The sequence below is a fragment of the Triturus cristatus genome, chromosome 10, assembly GCF_964204655.1.
Source record: "Triturus cristatus chromosome 10, aTriCri1.1, whole genome shotgun sequence".
Taxonomy (NCBI): domain Eukaryota; kingdom Metazoa; phylum Chordata; class Amphibia; order Caudata; family Salamandridae; genus Triturus; species Triturus cristatus.
In genome coordinates, this window is record NC_140593.1 from 178,595,761 (window position 1) to 178,618,889 (window position 23,129).

The 23,129-nt window shown below is 46.4% G+C and overlaps 1 long non-coding RNA gene across 1 annotated transcript in view; it reads right to left on the minus strand.

The window, feature by feature from the left end:
• Positions 1–4,851: 4,851 nt before the first annotated feature.
• LOC146789177 (uncharacterized) overlaps positions 4,852–23,129 on the minus strand; it is a 42,785-nt gene continuing 24,507 nt past the window's right edge. The window contains exons 2-3 of the long non-coding RNA XR_014969764.1: positions 21,051–21,274; positions 4,852–5,993 (exon numbers count right to left, since the gene is read on the minus strand). This is a non-coding gene — a long non-coding RNA (uncharacterized LOC146789177). The remainder of the gene's footprint in view (positions 5,994–21,050; positions 21,275–23,129) is intronic.

Here is a 23,129-nt window from a genome sequence, read left to right on the forward strand (position 1 = left end):
TCACTAGAACCTGAAGGATTTTCTGGTGACAGAAGTATTGAATGAACATATCACTGTGGAAACACCTGATACAAGATTTAGTGTCCCAAATAGACTATACGAAATTACACTCCAAATAGAGAGGGACTTCTCAAGAAAAGTTAAAGGTCTCTTTTGGGAGAACTTGACATTTGGATATAACATCCTGTTAGCAGAAACAAATTGGCCGCCTGAATTTGTGATGGATTGCCCAAAAGGGGAAAGCGTTATTTTGCCTGCTTTCTCCGTCCTCCTTCCAGAATCTTTAAAACATTCATATATGCAGAAGTGGGCACTAACGTTAACTCTGGCATTATACCACAACCATGTAGGGTGGGACCTGGAGTCTACTCACCACGAAATCCCATTAAATTCTACTCTAAATCCACAGAGGCAGTACCCTATTAAAAATGATGCAAAAAGACAGGTCAAAGAAATCTTAGAAAAAACTTGAATACCAAGGTGTGATTGAGACTTGCACCTCCCCAATGAACAATCGTTTGTTGTCCGTAATGAAACCTGACAACTCCTATCATCTAGTTTTGGATTACTGACATTTAAACACATGCACACTAACATTTGCAATTCAAAACACAAATAGTGCTACATTAATGAATAACATTCTGCGGAAGAAATATAAAACAACATTAGATATCTTGAATGGATTCTTCTGCCAAAACATAGCTCCAGATAGCAGATATTTAACAGCATTTTCTGCCCTCCACACTAAGCGTCACACCTGTAGTTTGCCCCAGGGGCATAAAGACAGCCCAGAATTACTACAAACATTCAAAGAGAAGGCAGTGTCCTATGTAGATGATCTCTATCTGATGGATGATGATTTACTTGAACACTTGTGCAGGTGAACAACATAATTGTGGGATTCACCAATTTGGGCTACAAATTTAATTTCAAGAAATCAAAAATTGCCCCTGTCAATGTCCTATTTTTGGGATTTGAGCTATAAAGTGAAGGCAAGAGCCTGGCAGCCAACTTTTTAGAAAAGTGTGCGCTGCTCCAACCTCCGAAGACTCTGAAGGGTTTGCAATCCATTTTAGGATTTCTAAATTTTGGCAGAAATACATTTTGGATTATGCAGAACGAGTAAAACCTTTCTACGAGTTAATCAGACCTGATTTTACAGCACATCAGTGGACACAGGAACACACAGATATTCTCCATTCCATTTAGGCTGACATGATAGCATCAAAACACTTGCATACATGTGTAAATTCCACCAACTTGGTGATCCGGGTGATCCCGGGTTTATCAGGATATACATACATCACTTTCAATGAAAGTGAGACAGTCTCAATTGCATACAAATCACATTTACACACAAATGCTGAAATGCGATTTGGGGCCTCAGAAAAAACTATAGAGGGCTGTAGTGAGAGAAAGAGCACTTGCACAGTGGAAACGCATAATCGTTGTAATCCCGGTACTAACTTTAGAAGCTGTGACCAAAGTGAGCATTCCAAATGCAAAAGTGCTGCATCCACGATGGATACAATGGGATAATTCTCTCACTGCAAGAGACGTAGATTACAAATATGATCCTACACTGAAAACACAAGCATTCCTGCAGTACGAACAAGAATACCCTCTCCCGAATGAAATATTGCCTCTAGAAAAATATGAATACATCATTTACACCGATGGTTCTGCTCATCCTGCCATTGGAAGTAAACAACAGTATAGCACATGTGCTGTAGTGAAGGGACGTATGAGGGATGGTAAGTTCCATCTCAGCAATACAACTACACAATCTCTAGGATATTGCACAGCGCAGCTGGCAGAACTGAAAGCCCTGATACAAGCACTATAATATATGGATCGGGAATTCCCCACACTGACAGTGTGCGATTTGTTTTATTGTGTACAGTCTTATAATGAATATCTTCATTACTGGGGCCAGAATGGCTTTAGAGATTCCAAGCGTTGCACAATTAAGCATAAATTTTTATGAGACCAAGTGGCAAAGTTGAAGGAATGCCTGCCAAGGGCTCAAGTTATTCACACCCTGAGTCATCAGCGTGTTGGCATATACTTTGAAGGGAATTCACTGGCTGATGAAGCCACCAAGGCGACAGTGTGTACTGCTGCTGTTTCTGCAATCAATAGTTCTAGCACGAGGATAGACAGAACATACTGATAGCTGTCAATGCCTCAAAAAATGACTCTGCCGTGCCGAAGGGCTTTCCACTCATATACTCCTATAAATTAGATGCGCAAAATACACTGTATGCTTAAATTCCAGGAGTGGGGGATAGAGTTATACCAAACATGGATCGCAGTTTAGGTTTATTCTAGCTGCACACGAGGGTCTGGGCTCAGCACACTCAGTAGTCACTGCTACAATTTCAGTACTGAAGCAGCGATATTGGTGGCCAGGTGTGTCTAGACAAACCAAGGGTTATGTCCTAAAGTATGACATCTGCCAGCAGATGAAACGTTCCACTGTAGTACGGCCACTGCAAATACCATAACTCATTTCAGACAGACCTCTTGCATGTGTCTATTTGGACCTCTGCGGCCCCCTCAATTCAGATGGGGCCTACAAGTACATCTTGGTGACAGTGGATTCATGCTCTAGAATCCCATGGGTTTGACCTCAGTGCTCGGCTGACGCCCAAACTGTTATAAAGGATTTGAGAGTCTTCACCGGGATATACACAATTGGCATGTTACACTCCGATAGTGGCCCTGCGTTTTGCTCTCGGGCTTACAAGGAAGCCATGGGAAGTAAGGGTGTGGCCTTGCTGTACTCCTCCCCCTATCATCCAGAGGGAAATTTAGGGATAGAGAGGAAAAACTGAGACCTAAAGAAATCCTTCAGAGCAAGGATATTAGGTGTGGGCAGTAGTTGGGTCAATCACCTGTATGGGGTCCAGAGGGCACTTAACTATGTGCCAGGAAAATCCTTGGGAGGATGTACTCCCTATGAGATCCTGTTTGCGACAAGAATGTGGGTACCTGATCTCGATTGTGTTAGCACAGTTGCAGACGCTAAACCATTTGAATTGAATGATTGGTTGACTGTTTTACAGGAACTCAATGAATTCCAGGTATTACAAAGCAACATCCAAGTAAAATGCACTGCCGCTGGGGAAGTGAAACCGGTTCCTGTCTGGGTCCCGAAGATTGGAGATCTGGTCAGAGAAAAGATCATGGACAAGAAGAAGTTTGGGCCATCTTACAGAGCACCAGTACCTGTCCTGGCAGTCGCAGAAACGAGAAAAAAGATATGTCTCCATTGATCTGATAAAACCACACTATGGGCCTCATGTAGGTAGCCAAATACCGGTCGGTAACGGCCGATTTTCGGTAAATATGCCGTTACCGACCGGTATTCAGACAAGTGAGATGTAGGAGTCCAAAAACCACCTTTCGGTAAATATGAGGCGGTAAATACCGAATCATATATACCGAATTCTAAAATACCGAATCAGATTTACCGAATACATACTTAACGAATCGGTAAATATGAAGTGGTAAATATGAAGTGGTAAAAATGAAAATGACATGTAGGAGCACTCGGTAATTAAGAAATCCAAGAAAATCGGTAAATAAGAGTCGGTAATTAACACGGATTGAAAGCAGGTGGTAACCATCAACAGTGCATATTAGCAATCCCAAAATGCAACAGCGTGGACAACATGGCCGCTATGTATGTCATTGCAAGGCGCCTACGTCTACAGGCAGCAGGACTGAGGGTTTGGCGACGGGAGGAACGCATCTACAGACAGCGCATCACACTATTCCAGCTGACTGATGCAGAGATACATGAGAGGTACAGGCTACACCCCGAAACCATCATGGACTTAATCAGGGACCTTCACCCACTCCTAGACCAGCCAATAAGAAGGGCGCACGCCATACCCCCACATGTGCAGGTGCTCTGCAGCCTACATCTGCTGGCATCCGGCAGTTATCAGGTGGTGATAGCTGCGGTGGGTGGGGTATCCCAGAGTTGCCTGTCCCGTTTCTTCAGGAAGTTCCTGGATGCCATGATGCAGAGAATGCACCACTACATCAGCTTCCCCAACACACAGGCTGCACTGCATAAAACAAAAACAGACTTTTATCACATGGCACAGTTCCCCCATGTCATCGGCTGTATTGATGGTACACACATCCCAATCTGTCCACCAGCTGACACAGAGCACATCTACAGGAACAGGAAGTCCACCCACTCCATCAATGTGCAGGTGATCTGTGATGCAGGGAACATCATCACACATATCGTTGCAAAGTTTCCTGGAAGCACCCACGACTCTTACATCTTCCAGAATAGTGGGATCTACACACGACTGAGTGCAGGAGAATTCGGAGAGGGATACCTGCTAGGTAAGTAACAGTGACGCCCCTTGCAACCTGCAAATCATAGTGTATAGAGGCATGTGACTGATGTCACCCTGTTACTCATCTAGGCGACAGTGCATATGCATGCCGGTCATTCATCCTCACTCCCTACCTACACCCAGCAACCCAGAGTGAGAGACGATACAACGTGGCACACAAAACAACACGCAATGTGGTGGAGCGCACGTTTGGACTACTGAAGAGCAGGTTCCGCTGCCTCCACAAGAGCGGAGGCGCACGCCAGTACAAACCCATCACCTGCTGCAAGATTATTGCCACTTGTGCAATGCTGCACAACCTTGCCACGAAAAAAGGGACAGATGTGGAACTAACATATTTTGAGGACAACGAGGATGAGTCAGGACAGCCACAGGGCAACGCAGCTAGAGTGCCAACTGCAATAGATGGGAGAGAGAGACGGGCAGAGATCATGCAACTATTTCTGAGTAAGTAAGGGGACACAGCCAGTTGTGAGAAGTCATGACGTAGTTTAATGTGGCACCACGCCATGAACACATGAACAAGCCAATCTGGCAATATCCCATCTATACAAGAAGTAAGTCCAGGGTTACGTCACCCAATGGGAAGTGGCTAAGCAGGGCCACATCAATGTTTGCGCATACGCGCTGCAGTGGTGGATGGCACGGCCTGTGCATCCTCACTAGAGCCAACCCCAAGCCGCCTGCTGCTCCTGCGTGCTTCTGGGACGGGGGGTGTGATGCTGCTCCTGCTGCTGGTGTCGATGCTCTCCGCAGCATCCCCTGCAGCAGTTGTCGACGCCTGACTAGTCAATAGCACCCCTAGTGCACTTGTCACCTGCACCATCCCCCGAGACAGGTCGCTGCAGCACTGTGTTAGGCCCTCCTGCATCGTCACAGAGCGCCGGCACAGTAGAGAAGTCGCAGTTGCCAGACGGTTGAGTGCCCTGTTGGTAGTGTCCCTTCTCTGGCGTTCCCGGCGCCGTGCTTCGATGTCAGCATCTAATTTGCTGCACAACTGCTGGATTGACTGGGACATGTCCCGAATGCCCGCAGCCATGCCGCTGATGTTATTGTCCATGGTGACTAATGTGGTTTTCATCACCCGCATGTGCCTCTGGACTGACATGACTGTCTTTGTTTGCAGGCGCTGTTGCTTCAACATTTGGCCCTCGAGACCCAAGAAGACACCATGGCCGTCAATGGGTGCTGGTGGACTCTGGACACGCGACCTGCGGCGCCCTCTTGCTCCCGTCTGTGCTGCCTGTGAGGTGTGGGGCACAGTGGCATGGCTCCCTTCCTGGGACATGGTGAGTTCGTCAGGGCCCATGCTGTCGTCTGACGAGGTGTCTAAGGCTCGTAGCCTGGCTGCTGGACGCCTCATCATTCTCACACCTGCAAGCGGAGATGTGGCCGGTGACTCAAACATGAGTGGCGATGCTGGCTCTTGGTGAGGTGATGCTGGCTCTGGGCGAGGTGATGCTGGCTCTGGCTGCGGCGAGGCTGCCTGTGTTGGTGGTGCGGGTGCCAGTGGGCCTGCTCCCTGGTCTGTACTTGTGCTGGCTAGAGGTGATATTTGTGGCTGGTGTGCCGTCTCTCCTGCAGCATGCCCTGTCTTGCATGATGTCACATCTGTGGACAGAAATACAACAATGGCTCAGTGTCCCCGAAGGGCTGCATTGAAAGCGTCACAATAAATCATTTCACATTCCAAAATGTCCTCTGTCTCCTTGTGCCTCGAGTGCGTGACATGCCTTGTTGCCCTGTTACATTTACGTCATGGTTAGTGTTTCCCTGACTACATCTCCCGGAATGCATTGCCTGTCTGCACTGACACGTGTGGACTGCAGTGTGATTCTCGTTTCACAATGGGGGATGTGGGATAGGGATAGGGGGTGCTACATTGCTGTGCTTTCGTCTTACCTTGTTGTGTGGCGGCTCTGGCAGAGCTGTCGGCGTCCCCAAGACCCACGACGCTCTCTTGCTCGATTGTGGCCCCCACCAGCTCCTCCAGTTCGGTGAGGGCAGGTGCCCTGTTGGTTCCACCTCCAGTCTGGCTGGCCTCCTTCTGGATGTCGCCCATCTTCCTCTTGGTTACAATCCTCAGGTCATACCAGCGCTTCTTTAGGACCTCTATGTCCCTGTGGGTCACTCCCACTGCATTCACCTGGGCCTGGATGGCCAGCCATATGTTGCGCTTTTCCGCCTCAGGCACTTGCAGGGATTGCCTTCCGAACAGCTTCTGGTGCTGCTTCACCACCTCCTCCACCAGCACCTGGAGTTCCTTGGGGCTAAATTTCAGCTTCCTCCTCCTTTCCCCTCCGTCTCTCTGTGTTCTCTGGCTGGACATGATGTTCGTTTTCCCGCTCGCACAGGCACCGGCTCCCTGCCTCTCCTCTGCACTCCAAGACTCTCCAGGGTCGGCTAATTATGTACACCTGCCTGGGTGTGGCCACTTCCTGGTTGGGTGGGCTGTGGTTGCACGGGATTAGCTGTTTCGTCAAGTCATGTGATTTTATTTGCCGAATCCGTACATACCGATTCGGTATTTTCCGATTCGGTAAATTCCACCTCGGTATTTTCCGATTCGGTAAATACCACCTCGGTATTTTCCGAATCGGTAAATACCACCTCGGTATTTACCGATTCGGTGGATTCCGAATCGTGATTACCGAATGTTACCGAATCGGTAACTGTTACCGAATTTTTACCTACATATAACTTACCGATTCTAATTTACCGATTCAGTACGGCTCGGTATTTAAGAAACGGTAAAATTTATTTACCTACATGAGGCCCTATGTGGCCGAATCTCAACAGTAGGCCGCGTGGAATCCTCAGTAACCGCATATCACCTCTTGACACTATACAAGAAGTTCAGATGGAAAGACTAATAACGTTTCAAGAATCCCCTGTGCGAAATGCAGGAGTATCAAATAACGAAGAACGAATTACACCAGTTGAAATTGAACAACATCCAAATACAACTGAAACACAAATTGCAATTCAGCCCAATAATGACATCTACATCAATGCGCCTTCACAACTGACACCTGCCAGTTCTACAAACCCTGCAGAGCTACCAAAGATAGATCAAACTGCATCTGGCTAATTCATCAAGTTTGATTACTTTTCTTCAGATCCAAGTGAACCTGAGCAAACGCCACCCATTTTCAAAAAAGAGAAATTTCAACAATTCTATCTCTGGCTGAAAAATACTTACTTCGTGTACCCTTGGTTGCATCTTTTGTTTGCACTAGGAATCCTGTTCCTGTTTATTTGGATTGGTATAGTAACTGTCTTTTTCATACTACTGAATGGACATTACCCCCCACAATGCTCTGCAGTACGATCTGTGAACTTGGTCCTGAAACCACATACGTCATCTCACCGTGAAAAGAGAAACCTGTCCCTAGTGAACATCACAGCAGTTCCAGTACCAGATGGTATAGTTTGGGATAGGGTTTCATATGATGTATTTGGTCCTACTGAACTTGTAAAAATTCCACATGTATTTAAATTTCATTGAATGATTTCACTCTCTAATGATTGGGACATTGAAACTGTAAATATTATGCTCTCAGACTTAAAACAATCTGCTGTATTTTCTTACAGGGAATTGTATGAAGATACACCTGATTTTGATGCCATGTATTGTTACCAACATTATGATCATCACTTTTTACACAAAGCTAGTGTCCTATGTACTGTTAACACTTACTATCAATGGGAACATTGCCCGACACTGCCAAAAGGTAGTTCTGCCACATTTGCACAGAAATATGCATACTTTATAGGGTTCAATACATCAGACCCAGCGTCATACTACTATAAGCTTGGGCAAACAAATGCAACTACGAAGAAAATGATGCTGACAAATACCAAGCTTATATATTCAGCACCCTTTCTTCGACTATTGGAGTGACACGATAGACACAAAATCCATCTGGGGGACAAAAGAATGGCAGGTTCAGGGAACAGAGGCTTTATTTAGAGCTTGCCTCATACCATTATAGATAATCTTCCTGAACGAAACAGTGCAACAGACTACCTGCTATGGGTTTGCAAAAATAAAACATCTGCAAACACCACACATCCCCTCACCCACACCTGTTTAAGGTACATCGAGTGATACACTGATAAGTGAGGAGGTACTGGGTACAATAATACAGAATGGTATTATTATTATTGTTATTACACTTATAAAGCGCACAGCTACCCGACAGGGTCTCCCGACACTCAATGGTACAGACAATTCATCAGCTCCCAATTGGAAGGGATGGTTGGTCTGGCCTATCAACACAAATAGGTGTCAATCAAGATTCAAGGGTACCACCGGAGGGTTTAGTATCCATAGGCCTGACCCATGCTATGTACACACAGACAAGCCAGGAGTAGTGCCTTCTTATAGTGCTGGGAAGTTATGCCTAGAATGGCTAAACACCACAGCACTATTACAGGCAAAACAACACTTGTCCCTTCTTCTGATAACATGGATCTTAGGGATTTCTTGCTAGATCCCAAGACACCGCGTAAGAACGCTTCTTATTTGCCATCTACAATAAACTATGGGAAGTCTCCCAACAGGAAGCCGCTGAGAGATTACTTGAGATTGATAGAATTAACCTAGAAAAGGCCTTAGCTGTGGTAGACAATGGAATGACCACACTCTCTGCATGTATTTATTCACTGGGCAAAATTGTGTCCTCAGCAATTGACATAATGGAACAAAAATTGTCTATTCTACAACATGGCCAATCTCAATTGTGCTCCAATTTGCTTTTAAACTGAACGCTACAATCATTGCATTCTTGCCACGTGCCATGGTGGTACATTAACGCCACAAATCTGTTTTTGGCTTATAATCTGACGGACTGTGCACTCAGAGATGAGAAGTAAACCATGCAACTAATTGAAAACTTAGAGAAGATACCTTTTACAGTAGCGGAGTCACATCTATGGAATGGTTCATTCATGGCTAAATAACTCTGCCAATCACGACATTCCAGTTCCAATCCTGCCTTAGATACCACCAGGCAGGTATGAAGTGTTCGGTGAAGGGTACATACAGGAAACCTTGGAGTTGCCGTACAGATATAGATTTAGAAATAAGGATACTGAAGTTTTCCTAAGTGATTCAGACAGTGAGAAGGATTTAAGAGGTTCTTAGTGTGCAAGGAGGTCTCGCCTCACAAAGCAGGTAACACTTCAAAAGCGAACTATTGTTGCTACTTGAAAAGCTCCCCAGTTGCATGATTCATCTAGTTTTTGAGTTACTCTCGCAAGGGAGTTATTTAATGCTGAACGATCAAGGCTGTTGCAGGATGGCACCAGGCATCGCATATCTGGTCACAGTAAACTTCAGGGTTGTTTGCTGTAAGCAAGTATTGTTTCCTCCAGCGTGCATAGTTAGGGAGGCACCACTGTGGCCTTCATTGAATGTTTCCAGTATAAGGATTGATTCTCTGAGCAGACTGAAAGCCATGTTGTTTTACCAAAGTGTGGCCTTAACTTCAGCCCGGGAGACTTTTTATCTCCAGATTGCAAGGTCTGCGGCATAGATACAGGCCCTGGTCCGCTTGAACTTCCCGATCCATTTCGGTAATAGTTCATCACATCTTTAACATGTCTGATACGAGGGGGATTGTACACTTATTTAAGTGCATTGGATGAGGTCTGTTAACCATCTTTCAGACCATCCAGCTTTCATACTCTCCGTACTTGGAAGCGTTTTTGGAGGGCTTCCTTTGGTCCTGCTTTCGGTAGTGGGCATCCTGATTTTAAAACTCTTGCTTCGCAATGGACGTCGCAATCCCCCACGAAATGGAGAGAACACTGCAGGAATGTAGTTGTTGTGATCGCACGGTGTTCTACCTGTCGATGCCTCAGCTTTGAGACCTGAGTGAGCATTGGTTCCTTTCTTTCAGACTGGTCTGGCTATACTGTGTCTTGCCCGTGTTCCTTTGCCTATTTTGCAGATTTGGCTGAGCGTTAGACCCAGTGGCGTAGCTAGAGCTCATGGCGCCCGGGGCTATCCCCCAGATTGCCGCCCATGGCAGGTAGCGGCAGGGGGAGGGGGGGATCTGGGGAAAAATGACCGCGAGCAGCAGGGGTGGATTGGCAGGGTTTAAGTTACGACGCCACTTTCTACTCCACTGCACAAGAAAGGGTGTGACACTGCGGCGTAAGCATAGAGCAAACCTCGAAGGTCAAGTCTCAGTTGATGAAGGCCCACCAGCACTAAAATGGTAGCTAAACGCATAAGTAAATGTATCCCTTCCTCCTCTTTACACCACTCCTTACTTAACTGCTGCTACAAGACCACAGCAGTAAAACCACCCGCTAGACATCAAGAACACCAAAACGACTCCCACATAGGTCACACTCTACACCCACTCTGTACACAACCAGAGCAGAAAAAACACTTTTACACCCTAAACAATGCTATTATGATTGGGGGATGAAGGCTGGACGCCTTCTGGCCTTGCAGGCTCACCAACAGGAAGTATCTGGGTAGAAACTAATACCAGAGGTGCGGCATGAAGCCACACTTCAGTAGCTTCTAAGATCTTACAATTCACAACTCACAGATCGGAGCACTCTGCGTTTAACAGAGCTATTGGCGATGAACGGAACAGGCTGACTTCATTCCCCCCCCAAAAACTCAGAGCATTAACCACTAGGTCACCCCAAAAAAACCAATGCAAGCTCAGCTGCTGCTACATCAGTGACCTGAGTGAGTGGCCCGAGCCCCCCCCATTTCGGGGGCCCTGAGGCAAGCCACAGTGGCCAGCTGGACCATATGAGAAGAACGAAGAGGATTCATTTGTTTAACAACCCTTGGTCAATAGTATCTGGAACCCAACTGCAGCACAATGGTGGGTTGTTAGTTGTTTTTGAAACAATTAATAAATTTAAAAAAACACAAGAAAAAATAATAACTTTAACTTGCACATTCGTGTTCCATTAAGGACAAAGTTTAATTGATCATTGGCACTCGTGTGTACGCTCGGAAGGGTGGCAGAGCATACATACAACCTTTTTAAAACTTTTTTTTTTAAAAGCTCTTTGATAGAGTACATGCTTTTTAAAAATATTTGTTACTTGCATTTTCTCTCATCATGTACAGGTTTTAATTAACTGAATATATGATTACTAAATTAACTCCAGTAAAAAAATAACTCGGAGCAGTTTACCAAGCCAATTAATGGGCTTACTCAAAAAGAATTAGTCCCGCAGCTGAATAGGCAACTCATAATATAGCACAATCCCAATTACATATATTACCAAATTCTGACAGGAAAAAGTACAAGCCTGACTCCGCGCTGATGAGAAAACCCTGAGGAAAGGGCCCTTATTAAGCAACTTTGAGTCAGTTTCCCCAAACCAATCTTAGGCAAAGATTCAAAGAGGCTGTGCTAAACAAGGTGAGAGAATCAGTAACGGCTATATCAAAAGTATGCATTCACGAAGCATGTAGCAGGACATAGAAATGGCACATAGTACACCGCAGGAAGCAGTAGAGTCTGCCAACTACTTTCAACAGCTATGAAGCAAAACCAAAGAATACGTCATTGAACAAAGAGAACTGCAGTCACGTTTTCTTTCCTACCAGATCGTACCCCCAAACACACAGTCTCGCATACAGTCAGCTAGCTGTCCATAAGGGCGTTATTTCAGATGGCGATTTAATCACCTGTTGTTCTAGAACGAAAACGCAGTCTGTCCAGGGCTGCCCCAGAGTGACAAAGAGCTGCATCTTCAGGGGAGTTTGGACAGGGCGTCCACTGAAAGTAATCGGAGGCGTCTGCAATATTATTTTGATGGTAACATGAGCGGGACTATAATCTGCACGGCTTTCCGCTGCCAATAAGAATAGTTCAGAGTTTTGCAGGCGGACAAGAGACCCACCCGATTTATAGAAATGAAAGACTCTAACCGAGTACCCTGTGAAACGGAGAATACAAATAAAATTGGACTGATTATGCATTATATATTAACCCTGGACTGATTATGCATTCTATAATAACCCTATGAAACGGAGAATACAAATAAAAATGGACTGATTATGCATTTTATAATAACACCACCTACTATGTTCGTGCTGGCGGCCGCTCAGCAGAGACGAGCGTGTGACGCGTCACTGCCGCCGTGCTGCGCTACGTTTCAGCGCGAGGGCTGGCAAAACATTATGCCCAGGGCCGTCATTGGTAGCGCTTTCGTGCGCTACAAGATTGACGGCCCTGGGACAGGAACCACAAACTGGGTACGTCACTGCTTAAAAAGCAGGTGCGCGCGCTTGCTGTTCAGACGGGGCCTCGCGGCCCGTGGCGGCTGCCTTTATCATTTATTTGGGGACAGGACACTACTGTGGACTGAGTGTCCAAACAAATGATAAGGCCGCCACCACGGGCCACCTATGCCGCGCGGCTGCCGCCTCAAAAATAGTGCCGCCTGGGGCGGACCGCCCACCCCTAGCTACGCGCCTGGTTGGACCTGTGTCTGACACTTCCATCAGTTCACCGCCGGACACAGACGTGCTCCTGGAGCCCTTGCAGGCCCTCGTGTATGGTTGCCCACAGCATATTCCCATGTTGATAATGACATTTCTAGAGTCTACCAGGAATGCTTCTGCTCCTGTTCGAAGGGAATTTGGCTCTGCTCCAGAGGTGCAGGCATCGGTTCCAGGCATGCAGGCATCTAATTTTTCCCTGGCGGCTGCTGTGGGAACCGGAGATGACCATCTTTGCTCACTCAACATGATATTGGTAAGTGCTGGAGGGATTGCCACCTGCGGATGTAATGCTCAGCAATGTTGAGTCTTCTGCACAGGATTCATAAACAATCTGGCCTTCCCTGTGCTGGGAACTATTCTGCAATTTTTAAATAAGCATTTACCAAATTGAAGGTCGAAACTGACTTTGTTTTATTTTTCTTATTCTCTGCTCTAACTGAGCATAATGGCTTTCAAGGTGCTCAGTGTAATAATAACCACTTATACAAGTTTAGAGGACCTTTAAAAATGCTTTTTGTATCCTAGTTATAAATGATTTTTATGCTTTTAATGGCCTTAGCTTTATTATTACCTATCTGACCCTGTTGACCTTTTCATGAGGAGTGGGTGTCATGCCCTTTAGGCTAGTGGTGCCATGTATGCCCCCTTTTTACATACATTGTCCTATCTACACAACAATAACGGTTCTGAACCGGTGACCTTTACCTAGTAGCTTGCTCCTGTCTCTTCAACACCGAGCTCTTAGTATTTTATCACAATCCCTGTACCTGACATACATAAACATGTCCTCAGGCATTGCATAATTATTCTGTATAAGGATCACTACTTTTTTCATCATTGGCCAACAGGCCCGCTGTGCATGATCGCATTTGTTTGGAAAAACATTTATGATTGTTTTCAAAACATTTATGATTGTTTTCAAAACATATTGATTCTAGAAGAAAACCTGGGGTGAGCACTTTAGTATATAAGACCCTTATTCCCCCCTACAAATTTGAGCAGAATTCCTTCCACGCTGACACGGGGTCCTACATGCTGAATCTTCGTCAAGCAGCAGTCTGACATCCCTTGAGGGGTGTCATCCTCAGAGACGTGGTCCTTCATTTTCTACCATCAGGTAAGGGGGTTGGTTCTTCCCTAGGGGATTCTTGGCTATATATACATATATACCTATACACATATACATGCCACACCTACATATCTAGGCTAGGTACATTTAGGCAAATTACGTAGGGAACGCATTTTATGAGTATGCAAATGCTACTGTCTTTTTTGAACTGTATATGTTCCTCTTCTTAGCACTATGGTAGAAATGTATCTACTGTTTACTACATTAGTACTTGTGATTTCTTTCGTATGCTTCTCTCTCCTGATTGTCGCAGCAAATATGTTTTACACAAGATTGATGCTGGACCAATAAATACTTATTAAAACGTCCCAATCGCCATCCTGTGAATTTTCTGAGTATAAGTAAGCACGAGTGACTGAGCGAAAAGTACTGTACTGATTTCCACGATGCCTGAGGAATCAGGGTTGTCATGTTCAGTGGGTGCCAGAAACTACCTACACCACTGTAAGATACGGGGGTAATAGTGGCACTGTAGAGCTAGCTGATCTAATTGCTGACATATTCTGTGGGGGTGACCAAGAAGCGGTTTGAACACCAAGCCCTCAGTTCAGGTCATCCAAAACGTGCAGGTCCTGGGGATTCCTAGGAACTACATGACATGGAGCCGCCAACGTTGGTTTGGTTCTTATATTAACAGTTAAAATCAGAATAGTTCAATCGTGCTTTTTCAGAAAGCCCTATTCACACTTTTCAGAGACGTCTGAAGTGGGAAGGGAGATCCGTCTCAGCTGAGCAGATATACCCGGTGTATTGGCTGAAGGTTTAAACAAGCTTGTAAAGATAAAAGGTTCGCACATTGTGCGAAATCCTAATTACTGAAAAAATGTATTCTTCTCCTTCTGAGAATGCCTGACAACGCAAATGGTGGTTCGGGTTCGGGGGAAGACGAATTTTCAAACACTCTCCACATTACAGAGAACTGCAGACATGCAGTAACAATAAAGTTGTTAGAACATGGCATACCTGCAACAGGTGGCTGTGATACCTCCTTGATTGAGGCATACCAGGTATTCGGATCAGAGGTGATCCCCAAAACAGAAGATACGCTCATTTGAATGATAGTTGCAGTGACTCCTGTTCCCCCCCTTTGAATTTTTGACTATATCATAATCCAGACACCAAGAAAGTGCTGACAGTGCAGCTTCCTCAGGCTCTCGGTCCCACCCGATTTCCTGGTTTCTCATGGGCTGCTCATGCCACTTGCTTTGGGTACATACATGGTTTAACCCAACAATTCACAAGTGCATTTGCACCATGTTTGGTTTGGATGTACTGCCAGTTGCGGATAGGTCCCAAACATTGGGAACATGTCCCACCCCAGTTCTTGCCCTACCATCCTGCCCTTCCCTACATTTTAACCCTGTCTATATGGTGGGAAGGTGCCATTGAACCATGAAAATGGCTATCCCCAGGGTCTCGGCCAAGCCCTAGAGGCGTCTCTCCATATGCCCTTCGCCCCTGACACCACCATAGTGTCATCATGACTCTTATATTAAACGCCAGCCGACACAGATAGCCCTATTACAAGAAACGCACCTTACTGCTGGAGAACTAGACCATCTGTGCAAGCGTTGGCGGGTGCCCTCTGCGCCATGACATACTCAGCATATGCACGGGGGCACTGATATGGCTACGGCTTGGGATCCAGGAAACCTGCAGGGTGGTCGATACAGAGAAACAGTATGCATTTCTACAGGGGCTCTTAGACGACCTGCGGTCCTTCTAGGCAGCACTTACGCACCTAAAACTGACCAGGGAAAATTCTGGGACTCTCTGTCATGACATCGCCATAGATACTGGGAGGGGACTACAATTGTGTGCCCAACCTTTATCTGGACAGATCCCACCTTCCCCTTCCCCACTTACTGGCTAGCGCATAGGCAGAACGCTATCGGACCTAGGTGTCCTGGGTGAACCATTGGTCGCTTGTAGATGTCTGGAGATGTCGACATCCAGCGGTCAATCTATATTCTTTTCACTCCATCCCACATAACCTCTGAGTGTGCCTCGATCATTTCCTCTGCTCTCCCACGGTTGTCCCCCTTCTTCAGTGCACAGACTGTTTGGGGCAGGTTGTATCTGATCATGATGCACACCTCATAACCCTCAGAAGGCAGCCACCCTAACCCCCGGTTATCACCTGGCGGCTGCCACACAACTGCCTTGAGGACCCAGTGTGTCGCCATGAGCAAGAAAATAACATTTGGTGCTACGTCTCTGAGAATGCTAATATGGCCTCCTCTAGGATTCTGGAATGGGATGCCTTTAATGTAGTTACCAGGGGGTCATGCATTCAACAGATAGTGGGGGTCCTTGCAACACTAGACCAAAACCTAAAGGCAGCAGAGCATAAACTGGAGGGGGCACTGGTGGCCTGGCTTATCAGGCCAAGACACTGACATTACAGAAATAGTCACTCTTTCTGGGGTTTTGGTCCACTCCCAGGTAGAAATCCTACAGGCCTTCTCTGACTACTACGCTGGCGTATCTAGGGCTCCAGAGCAGGATTGCTTGGAATCGATAGACATATTTCTTGCAACCCTTCCTTTGCCCCGAATTGCTTCAACCAAGAGGACCTCCCTACATGTGGAGATCACATCAACTGATGTGAAACAAGCCATCTTGGCCTTGGCCTGCAACAAAGCCCCAGGCCTAGATGGTCTACCACTAGAATACCATAGCACGTTTTCCACCGTTCTGACACCTCAATTGGTGGACATGTATAGGGCGGCGCTAAAAGGCGGGGAACTCCCTGGTTCACTTGGCAAATCCCTTCTGGTGTAATTTTTAAAGCCAGATCGAGATCTAACTCTGTTGGCCTCCTACAGGCCGATTGCCATCCTATCAGCGGATTACGAGATCCTTGGTAAGATCCTAGAATACACCCACATGCCCAAGCCCTCCCAACACTTGTACATCCGGATCAGTGTGGGTTTGTCCAGGGCAGGGGCACCTCCCAAAATATCCGTTGATTACTCGATGTCCAGGATCGGGTAAGGGGGCTCTTTCCTCATGTCGCTTGTCTGTTCTTGGACCTGGACAAGGCATTTGAAACCTAGTCCTGGTCCTATCTATTTGCGGTGATTTAGTGGCTGGGGGTGGGCCCCACACTCCTGGCCTACACGAGGTTTTAATATTCAAACCCTAAGTCTCGAGTTTGTCTTGGCTGCTACATCTCTGCTCCCTTTCCGGTGTTGCGGGGCACATGCCAGGGGGGTCCGCTCTCACCCCTACTCTTTGCGCTAGTGATGGAGCCCCTGGCAGTTCCTATCTGGGGGAGGGCAGAGACTGGGGTATTCCCCTGGCAGGCGTTACCCACAGTGTCTCTATGTACGCTGATGACCTGCTAATCTACGTGCTGGATATTACAATGGACCTCGAGCCCCTCTGGTTCACGCTCGCCGACTTTTCTGCCACGGCCGGGTTGAGGGTCAACTGGATAAAATCCTCTATTTATCCTCTTGGTCCCGAACTCTCCCCACGGGAGGTACATATTGGAGACATCAGTCTCGCCTGGAGTGCGCGGGCTTCTCGTTATCTGGGTATTCGACTTTACCACACTTCCCATGATCTATATGAGGGCCACCATGTAGGGTACTGGCAGGAATACAGGCACTAGTTGGTTTCTGGAAGACCCTTTTGTTGGCTCCTATAGGGAAAATCGCACAGGCAAAGATGGTCCATTTACCTCGCATTCTCTATCACTTCACAAATTTTCCTGTCATTCCCCGTCCCTTTTTCCAGGAACTAGATGCCCTACTCTGCTCCCTTATCTGGGGTAATGGCTGCTGACAAGTCACCCTGGCCAAGGTGCAGCTTCCAGTCAACCAGGGAGGTTTAGGGGCCCGTCATTTGAAGCATATTTCCTTGTGGCACAGCTTCAGTGGCTGTCACAATGGATGGCGGGCATTATTTTACTAACTACATTGTGGAGAAGTGTGGCTCAATGATGAGAGCGGCAGACCCTGATGCAGAGGTCTAGCCCGGGACCAGGGTTCAATTCCCTGCCTCGGCGGGTCTTGGGCTCAAAAATTCCACGGACCTGGTAATTCTCGCCTCGGTGCCATTCTAATCATGGAGTCCCACTCTGCAACTCTGGGCAATAGCTTGCTTAATCTCCACAACGGCCCCCACAACGCTAAGGATGCCTGGCCTTCACCTTGGGGGTGCCCAGGAGTGGATGCCTCACAGGGAAAAGCCAGGATGGGTTCCACAGCGGTATTCGTACAAGCGCCGAGAGGCCTCCGGGTAGTCGTGCGCTATACAAGTATCCATACATTTACATTTACATTTATTTGAGGGTGGCCAAATCTGGCACTGGACCCTTATAGATACCGACAATCCAACGCCTGCTCCTGCCAGGAACCTGACCTGTCTCGACCCATTCAGTCCAGGTGGCGGTGGTATGGTGTTGCATGCTCTGAATCCATCTACTGTCCCAAAGAACTCCCCTATACACCTCCCTGCTCCCACTGGCAGGCTTGCCCTGGGGCAAAAGTCACTAAACTGCCCAGGCACTGCAGGCCCGGACGGACCATTCGATTCTCGAGGTAGAGTCCCTTTACGCTGACGGCCAGCTTCTCCCATTTGATCGATTGGCGTTGGAGAGTGGACTCCCCTGAGTGCAGTTCCTTCTCTACTGGCAAATTATCTCAGACTTCTGCCGGCTTTGGGATCTGTGAACCTGTGATGCACCCGGGACTTCACACAGTACTTTACATGGGCTCCGGCTGTCACTTAATCACCTGGATATACAAGGCCATCCGCGAGCTCACAACCGTATCACTCACCCAACTGAGGCATAAACGGGAAGAGGAATTTGAGTGGCCACTACACGACAAGGAGTGAGATAATGCCCTAGAGCTCCTGGAGAAAAGTGCCCCAAAATACTCGGCCCAAATGGATACAATTCTTTATATAACATCGAGCATACCTGACACCGGTGCAACTTCAGTGCTAACACCCAGAGTGACAGTTTTCCTGCCCCCGTTGTCTGGCCTCTAGTGCAACATTTCTGCATATGTTCTGGGACTGTCCCACCTTACAGCACTACTGGAACAGTATGAGCAATGCATTGCAGGAGGACACGGGGCTCTTTGACATTACCACCTGGGAGGCCTGCTCACTAGACATATTCCAACGCTGGAAACATTACAAAGTCCAGACTCGGTTCACAACCCTGGCCCTCCTTTTAGCTAAGCGAGGAATCACAATACATTGGAGTGTGCCTGTGGGGCCCCCTTTGTCGGCCTGTATAGGAGCAGTCTGTAAGTGAGGTGAAGCTGAGGAGGACGATGTTCGACACAAAGAGGAATTAATTGGCCATGCTCCTTCAGAGCTACCGACACATGACTGAGAATAGCCTGTCATCTCTACCACTGATGGTCTCACCCAAAACACCCTGCTGCATGCCCTACCTCAAGGTCTCAAGCAGGCCCTCCATCCTGAAGTCCCGTACATGGCATACATGAACACCTAATGACAACAGCCCCATATGGGGGCCCCCCGGTCACTTCCCGCCTAGGCCTGCAACCCCAACCGTATAGCCACAAATGACAAGCATCACACCTCTACCCCCTGTCACCTAGTCCTGGTTAGTCCTCAAGTTCGCAATTCCCTATGTCTTCCTATTTTCCCTTACCGGGTACACACGTAGGAAGAAAGCCCCCCTTCTTTGGGAAGGACTAGCTCCCTTAAGGCATCATTTGAATTATTCGCATTGTCCATTTCTATATCTTCTGCCTGTAACCATGATTAAGTACCTGTGATATGTCTTTAATGTGATTCCTGTAACTATGATTAAAAACAATGTGCATTGATCCTGGAATGTGAAGAACCCAACAAAATGGTTTTAAAAAAATCACTAATCCATTTCCTAAATTCCCCAACCAGTTGCTAGCATTTGATAATTCTTTACCTATAGTTATCCAGGCACTGTCTGCTTTTAAATCTTTTAAATCCCTACTTAAGTCAGTAATATGTTTGATATACGTCTGAAAGTCTTTGCTCCTGTCAGGCATGAATGTGCAGTAATATTGAATCTTTGCATGTAAGGAAAGACTCTCATATCGGTTTCGTTGATGAGTATATTCAGGAAAAACTGTGTCAGTCCTTCAGCTGGCAATTCCAGATTAAAGTTCAAATCAGCAACACAGTTCACTTCAGGGAGGTTTAGATGGATGTGTATTGTTAAATCAAAAGTCGCAGTACTTCTCTCCCATTCATTAGCATCGAGATATGTCCACTCTGGAGATACGTACTTTTGCCTTGGGACCTTTGCTCTTTTTGACCTTCTCACATCTGTTTGCTCATCATCAGTATCACTTTGATCAGACTGTTCATAACTTTCAGCAATAGTTGGTGGTACTCGTTCTGCGGTCAGGCAACTTCTCAAGATATAACTTCTTCTGAGGCAATGGTATCCGGGTACTACTCACTTTCTTGCTGCACTATATCCTTTGCTGGGGTCTGCATCTCTCATAGTCAACTATCCCTGCTGTGACTCTCTCTGACCCCCCTCAGGCCAAACAAGTACTGTCCCAGTAGCTTGCTGGTCCCTGGTCGGCCAGTGTGGAGTTTTCGGAGTTGCGCAAACTGTGGAGTGCATTAGGTCATGCCGTTCACGCTTATGTTTAGCATCAGGTGTTTGTCCTGTGCTGTACAATCAGCATGAATGGCACCACGTGCAAGAGGGCGCTGCTTCTTTTTGCCGCTCAAGTAGGTGTTATACCCCAGTGGCAGTTTCCCCAATGTGAATGGAAGGTTTCTCAATACAAGCAGTAGCGACCATCCGTGACCACCCGCATTGGGAAATCTCGCTGGGAGGGAGTCTGAAATAAGATTTTCCTCTCTTGCGCTTGCCAACTATCTGTTGGTGAGTGCTAGTGAGGAAAAAACTCCGCTCCGCAAATGTTTTTGGAACTCCACTTGCTATGCAGAGTGTAGAGTGGGAAAAGCTCTGCAAACTTGCCGGCAGGGTGGAATTTTATGCCCAGGCCTAGTCCCCAACAGCTTAGCTAACCTGGTCCCTCTGTCTCACTCTTACCACCGGCACATTAGAAGCAGGCACTGCCGTCTCATTCAGGGTGCCTGGGACTTTGCGAGTGTGCACTGCATGTACTGTGTTTGGGAGACATCCACACGTGACAGCAGCATCTTCTGGTACGTCCCCTTCCAGCGAGGTTCCAGACAGGGTTTATGAATGTGTTTCTTCAATGGACCGAGGTCATGGCACTGCTCCTGTCAGACAGTTTGAGTTTCTTCTCCAACCTGCAGAGAAACAGAATGTACCACATCAGCAATACCTTTGCAAAAATTCAGTAGAATATCAACAGTAATGTTTACTAAACCATTAGCAGGAACTACTGACAGTCTCATCACATGTCTCATGATCACTTCATGAGGCGACAATACTGTTCTCCTGTTTGGAGTGCTTCTCATACTAATCAACACAAAAGGCAATGCATCTGGGCACTTCAAAGACGTTGAACTACATACTTTGATCAATCTGGATTTCATTGTGCTGTTGATCTGCTCAGCCAACCCGGAAGAATCTGGTCTAGAACTGCAATGGAGCTTCTGATCAACCTGTAGTGCTGTGCATAACATTTTAAAGGCCGCATTGTTTAAATGAGTTCCGTGTTCTGACTCAAGAGTTTTTGGAAATCCGAACCTCTGAATAAATTCACACAATAATAATTTGGCTACAGTCAAGCTGTCACATCTACGAATATGATAAGCTTCAACCCACTTAGAAAAATTACACACAATGACCAAATCATATCTCAGACTATTGCAGACGGATATCTCTATAAACTACATTTGCATCCAGTTAAAGGGACCTGCAGATTTTCCATTTTGATTCAGAACAACTTGTGTTCTTCCTGGAATTTGCTGCTGACATATGATACCCTTACGGCACAAAGTATCTGCTGTTACTCTAAATCTGGGATTGTACCACAACTGTTGGAAAAGGTGCATCATTGCATCTTTCCGAAGATGTGCATGACCATGGTAGTGTTGTGCCATTGGCAACAGTAAGCTGTCAATACTGGTCTGTCATCAATATATACCCATGCATCATCTTCCCTTTTTGTGCAACCTGCCCATATCCAACACTGCTTTTCTGCCTCTGTCACCTAGTCCTGTAGTTTCCACACCTCTTCCTATGTGTCTAAGGGCGACAACAGCAAATTACAATCAGTGACGTTGGATGTCTTCATTGAATGTGTGCATTCAGAGCACAATAAAATGCCATCTTATCTGCATAGTGGTTTCCAACTGTAAGATAGTCACTTCCTTGTCAATGTGCAACACATTTAAAAGCAGCAATTTGGGCAGGCAATTGTAGTAAACGCAAAAGGTTCCTCACGCATTCCCCATTTCTAATGTGTGAACCAGAAAACATCAAACACCCATGCTGTGACCACAATTGCCCGAAGTCATGTACTTCTCCTGAGCCATACTGACTATCAGTATACATTGCAACTCAAAGTTGTTCTGAAATGGTGCAAGCTTGTGTCAAAGCTTTAAGCTCTGCCAGAAAATACTCCTTGCAGCCATGATGCTTCCACAACACCTCCAAATATGCACACAGCAAAATCTGATTCAGCCAATAGTTCATCATAGATATCTGAACAGGGTTTTGTACACAACTATGTCACATCCAAGCAATCATTATCAACGTCTTCAATCACACTCTTATTTCCAGGCAGTAGCATCAAGGAAGCTGAGTTCAACAACATATCTCCCTTCAACATCACATTTTCCGCACCCAGCAAAATTTGTTCGTACTTAGTCAATTAACTATTGGTTAAATACTGCTTTGAGTACAAGTATTTCCACTAAATGAGGCGCAAGCACTGTTAGTGGGTGACCCATAACAATACTCTTACATTGTTCAAGACTCACTCATGTAGACAAAACCACTTTCAGACATCCTGGCAAAGCAGCCACAACAGGATCAGGGGTAGCTGAAAAATAGGCAATGGGCCTACGGTTGCATCTGTGCATTTGTGTCAATGCTTAAAGAGCACAACCATCACTCTAACTGCAAACCAACACAAAGCACCTATTGTAGTCAGGTAAACCCATTCCTGGTGCCTTGCAAAGACATTCTCGCAAC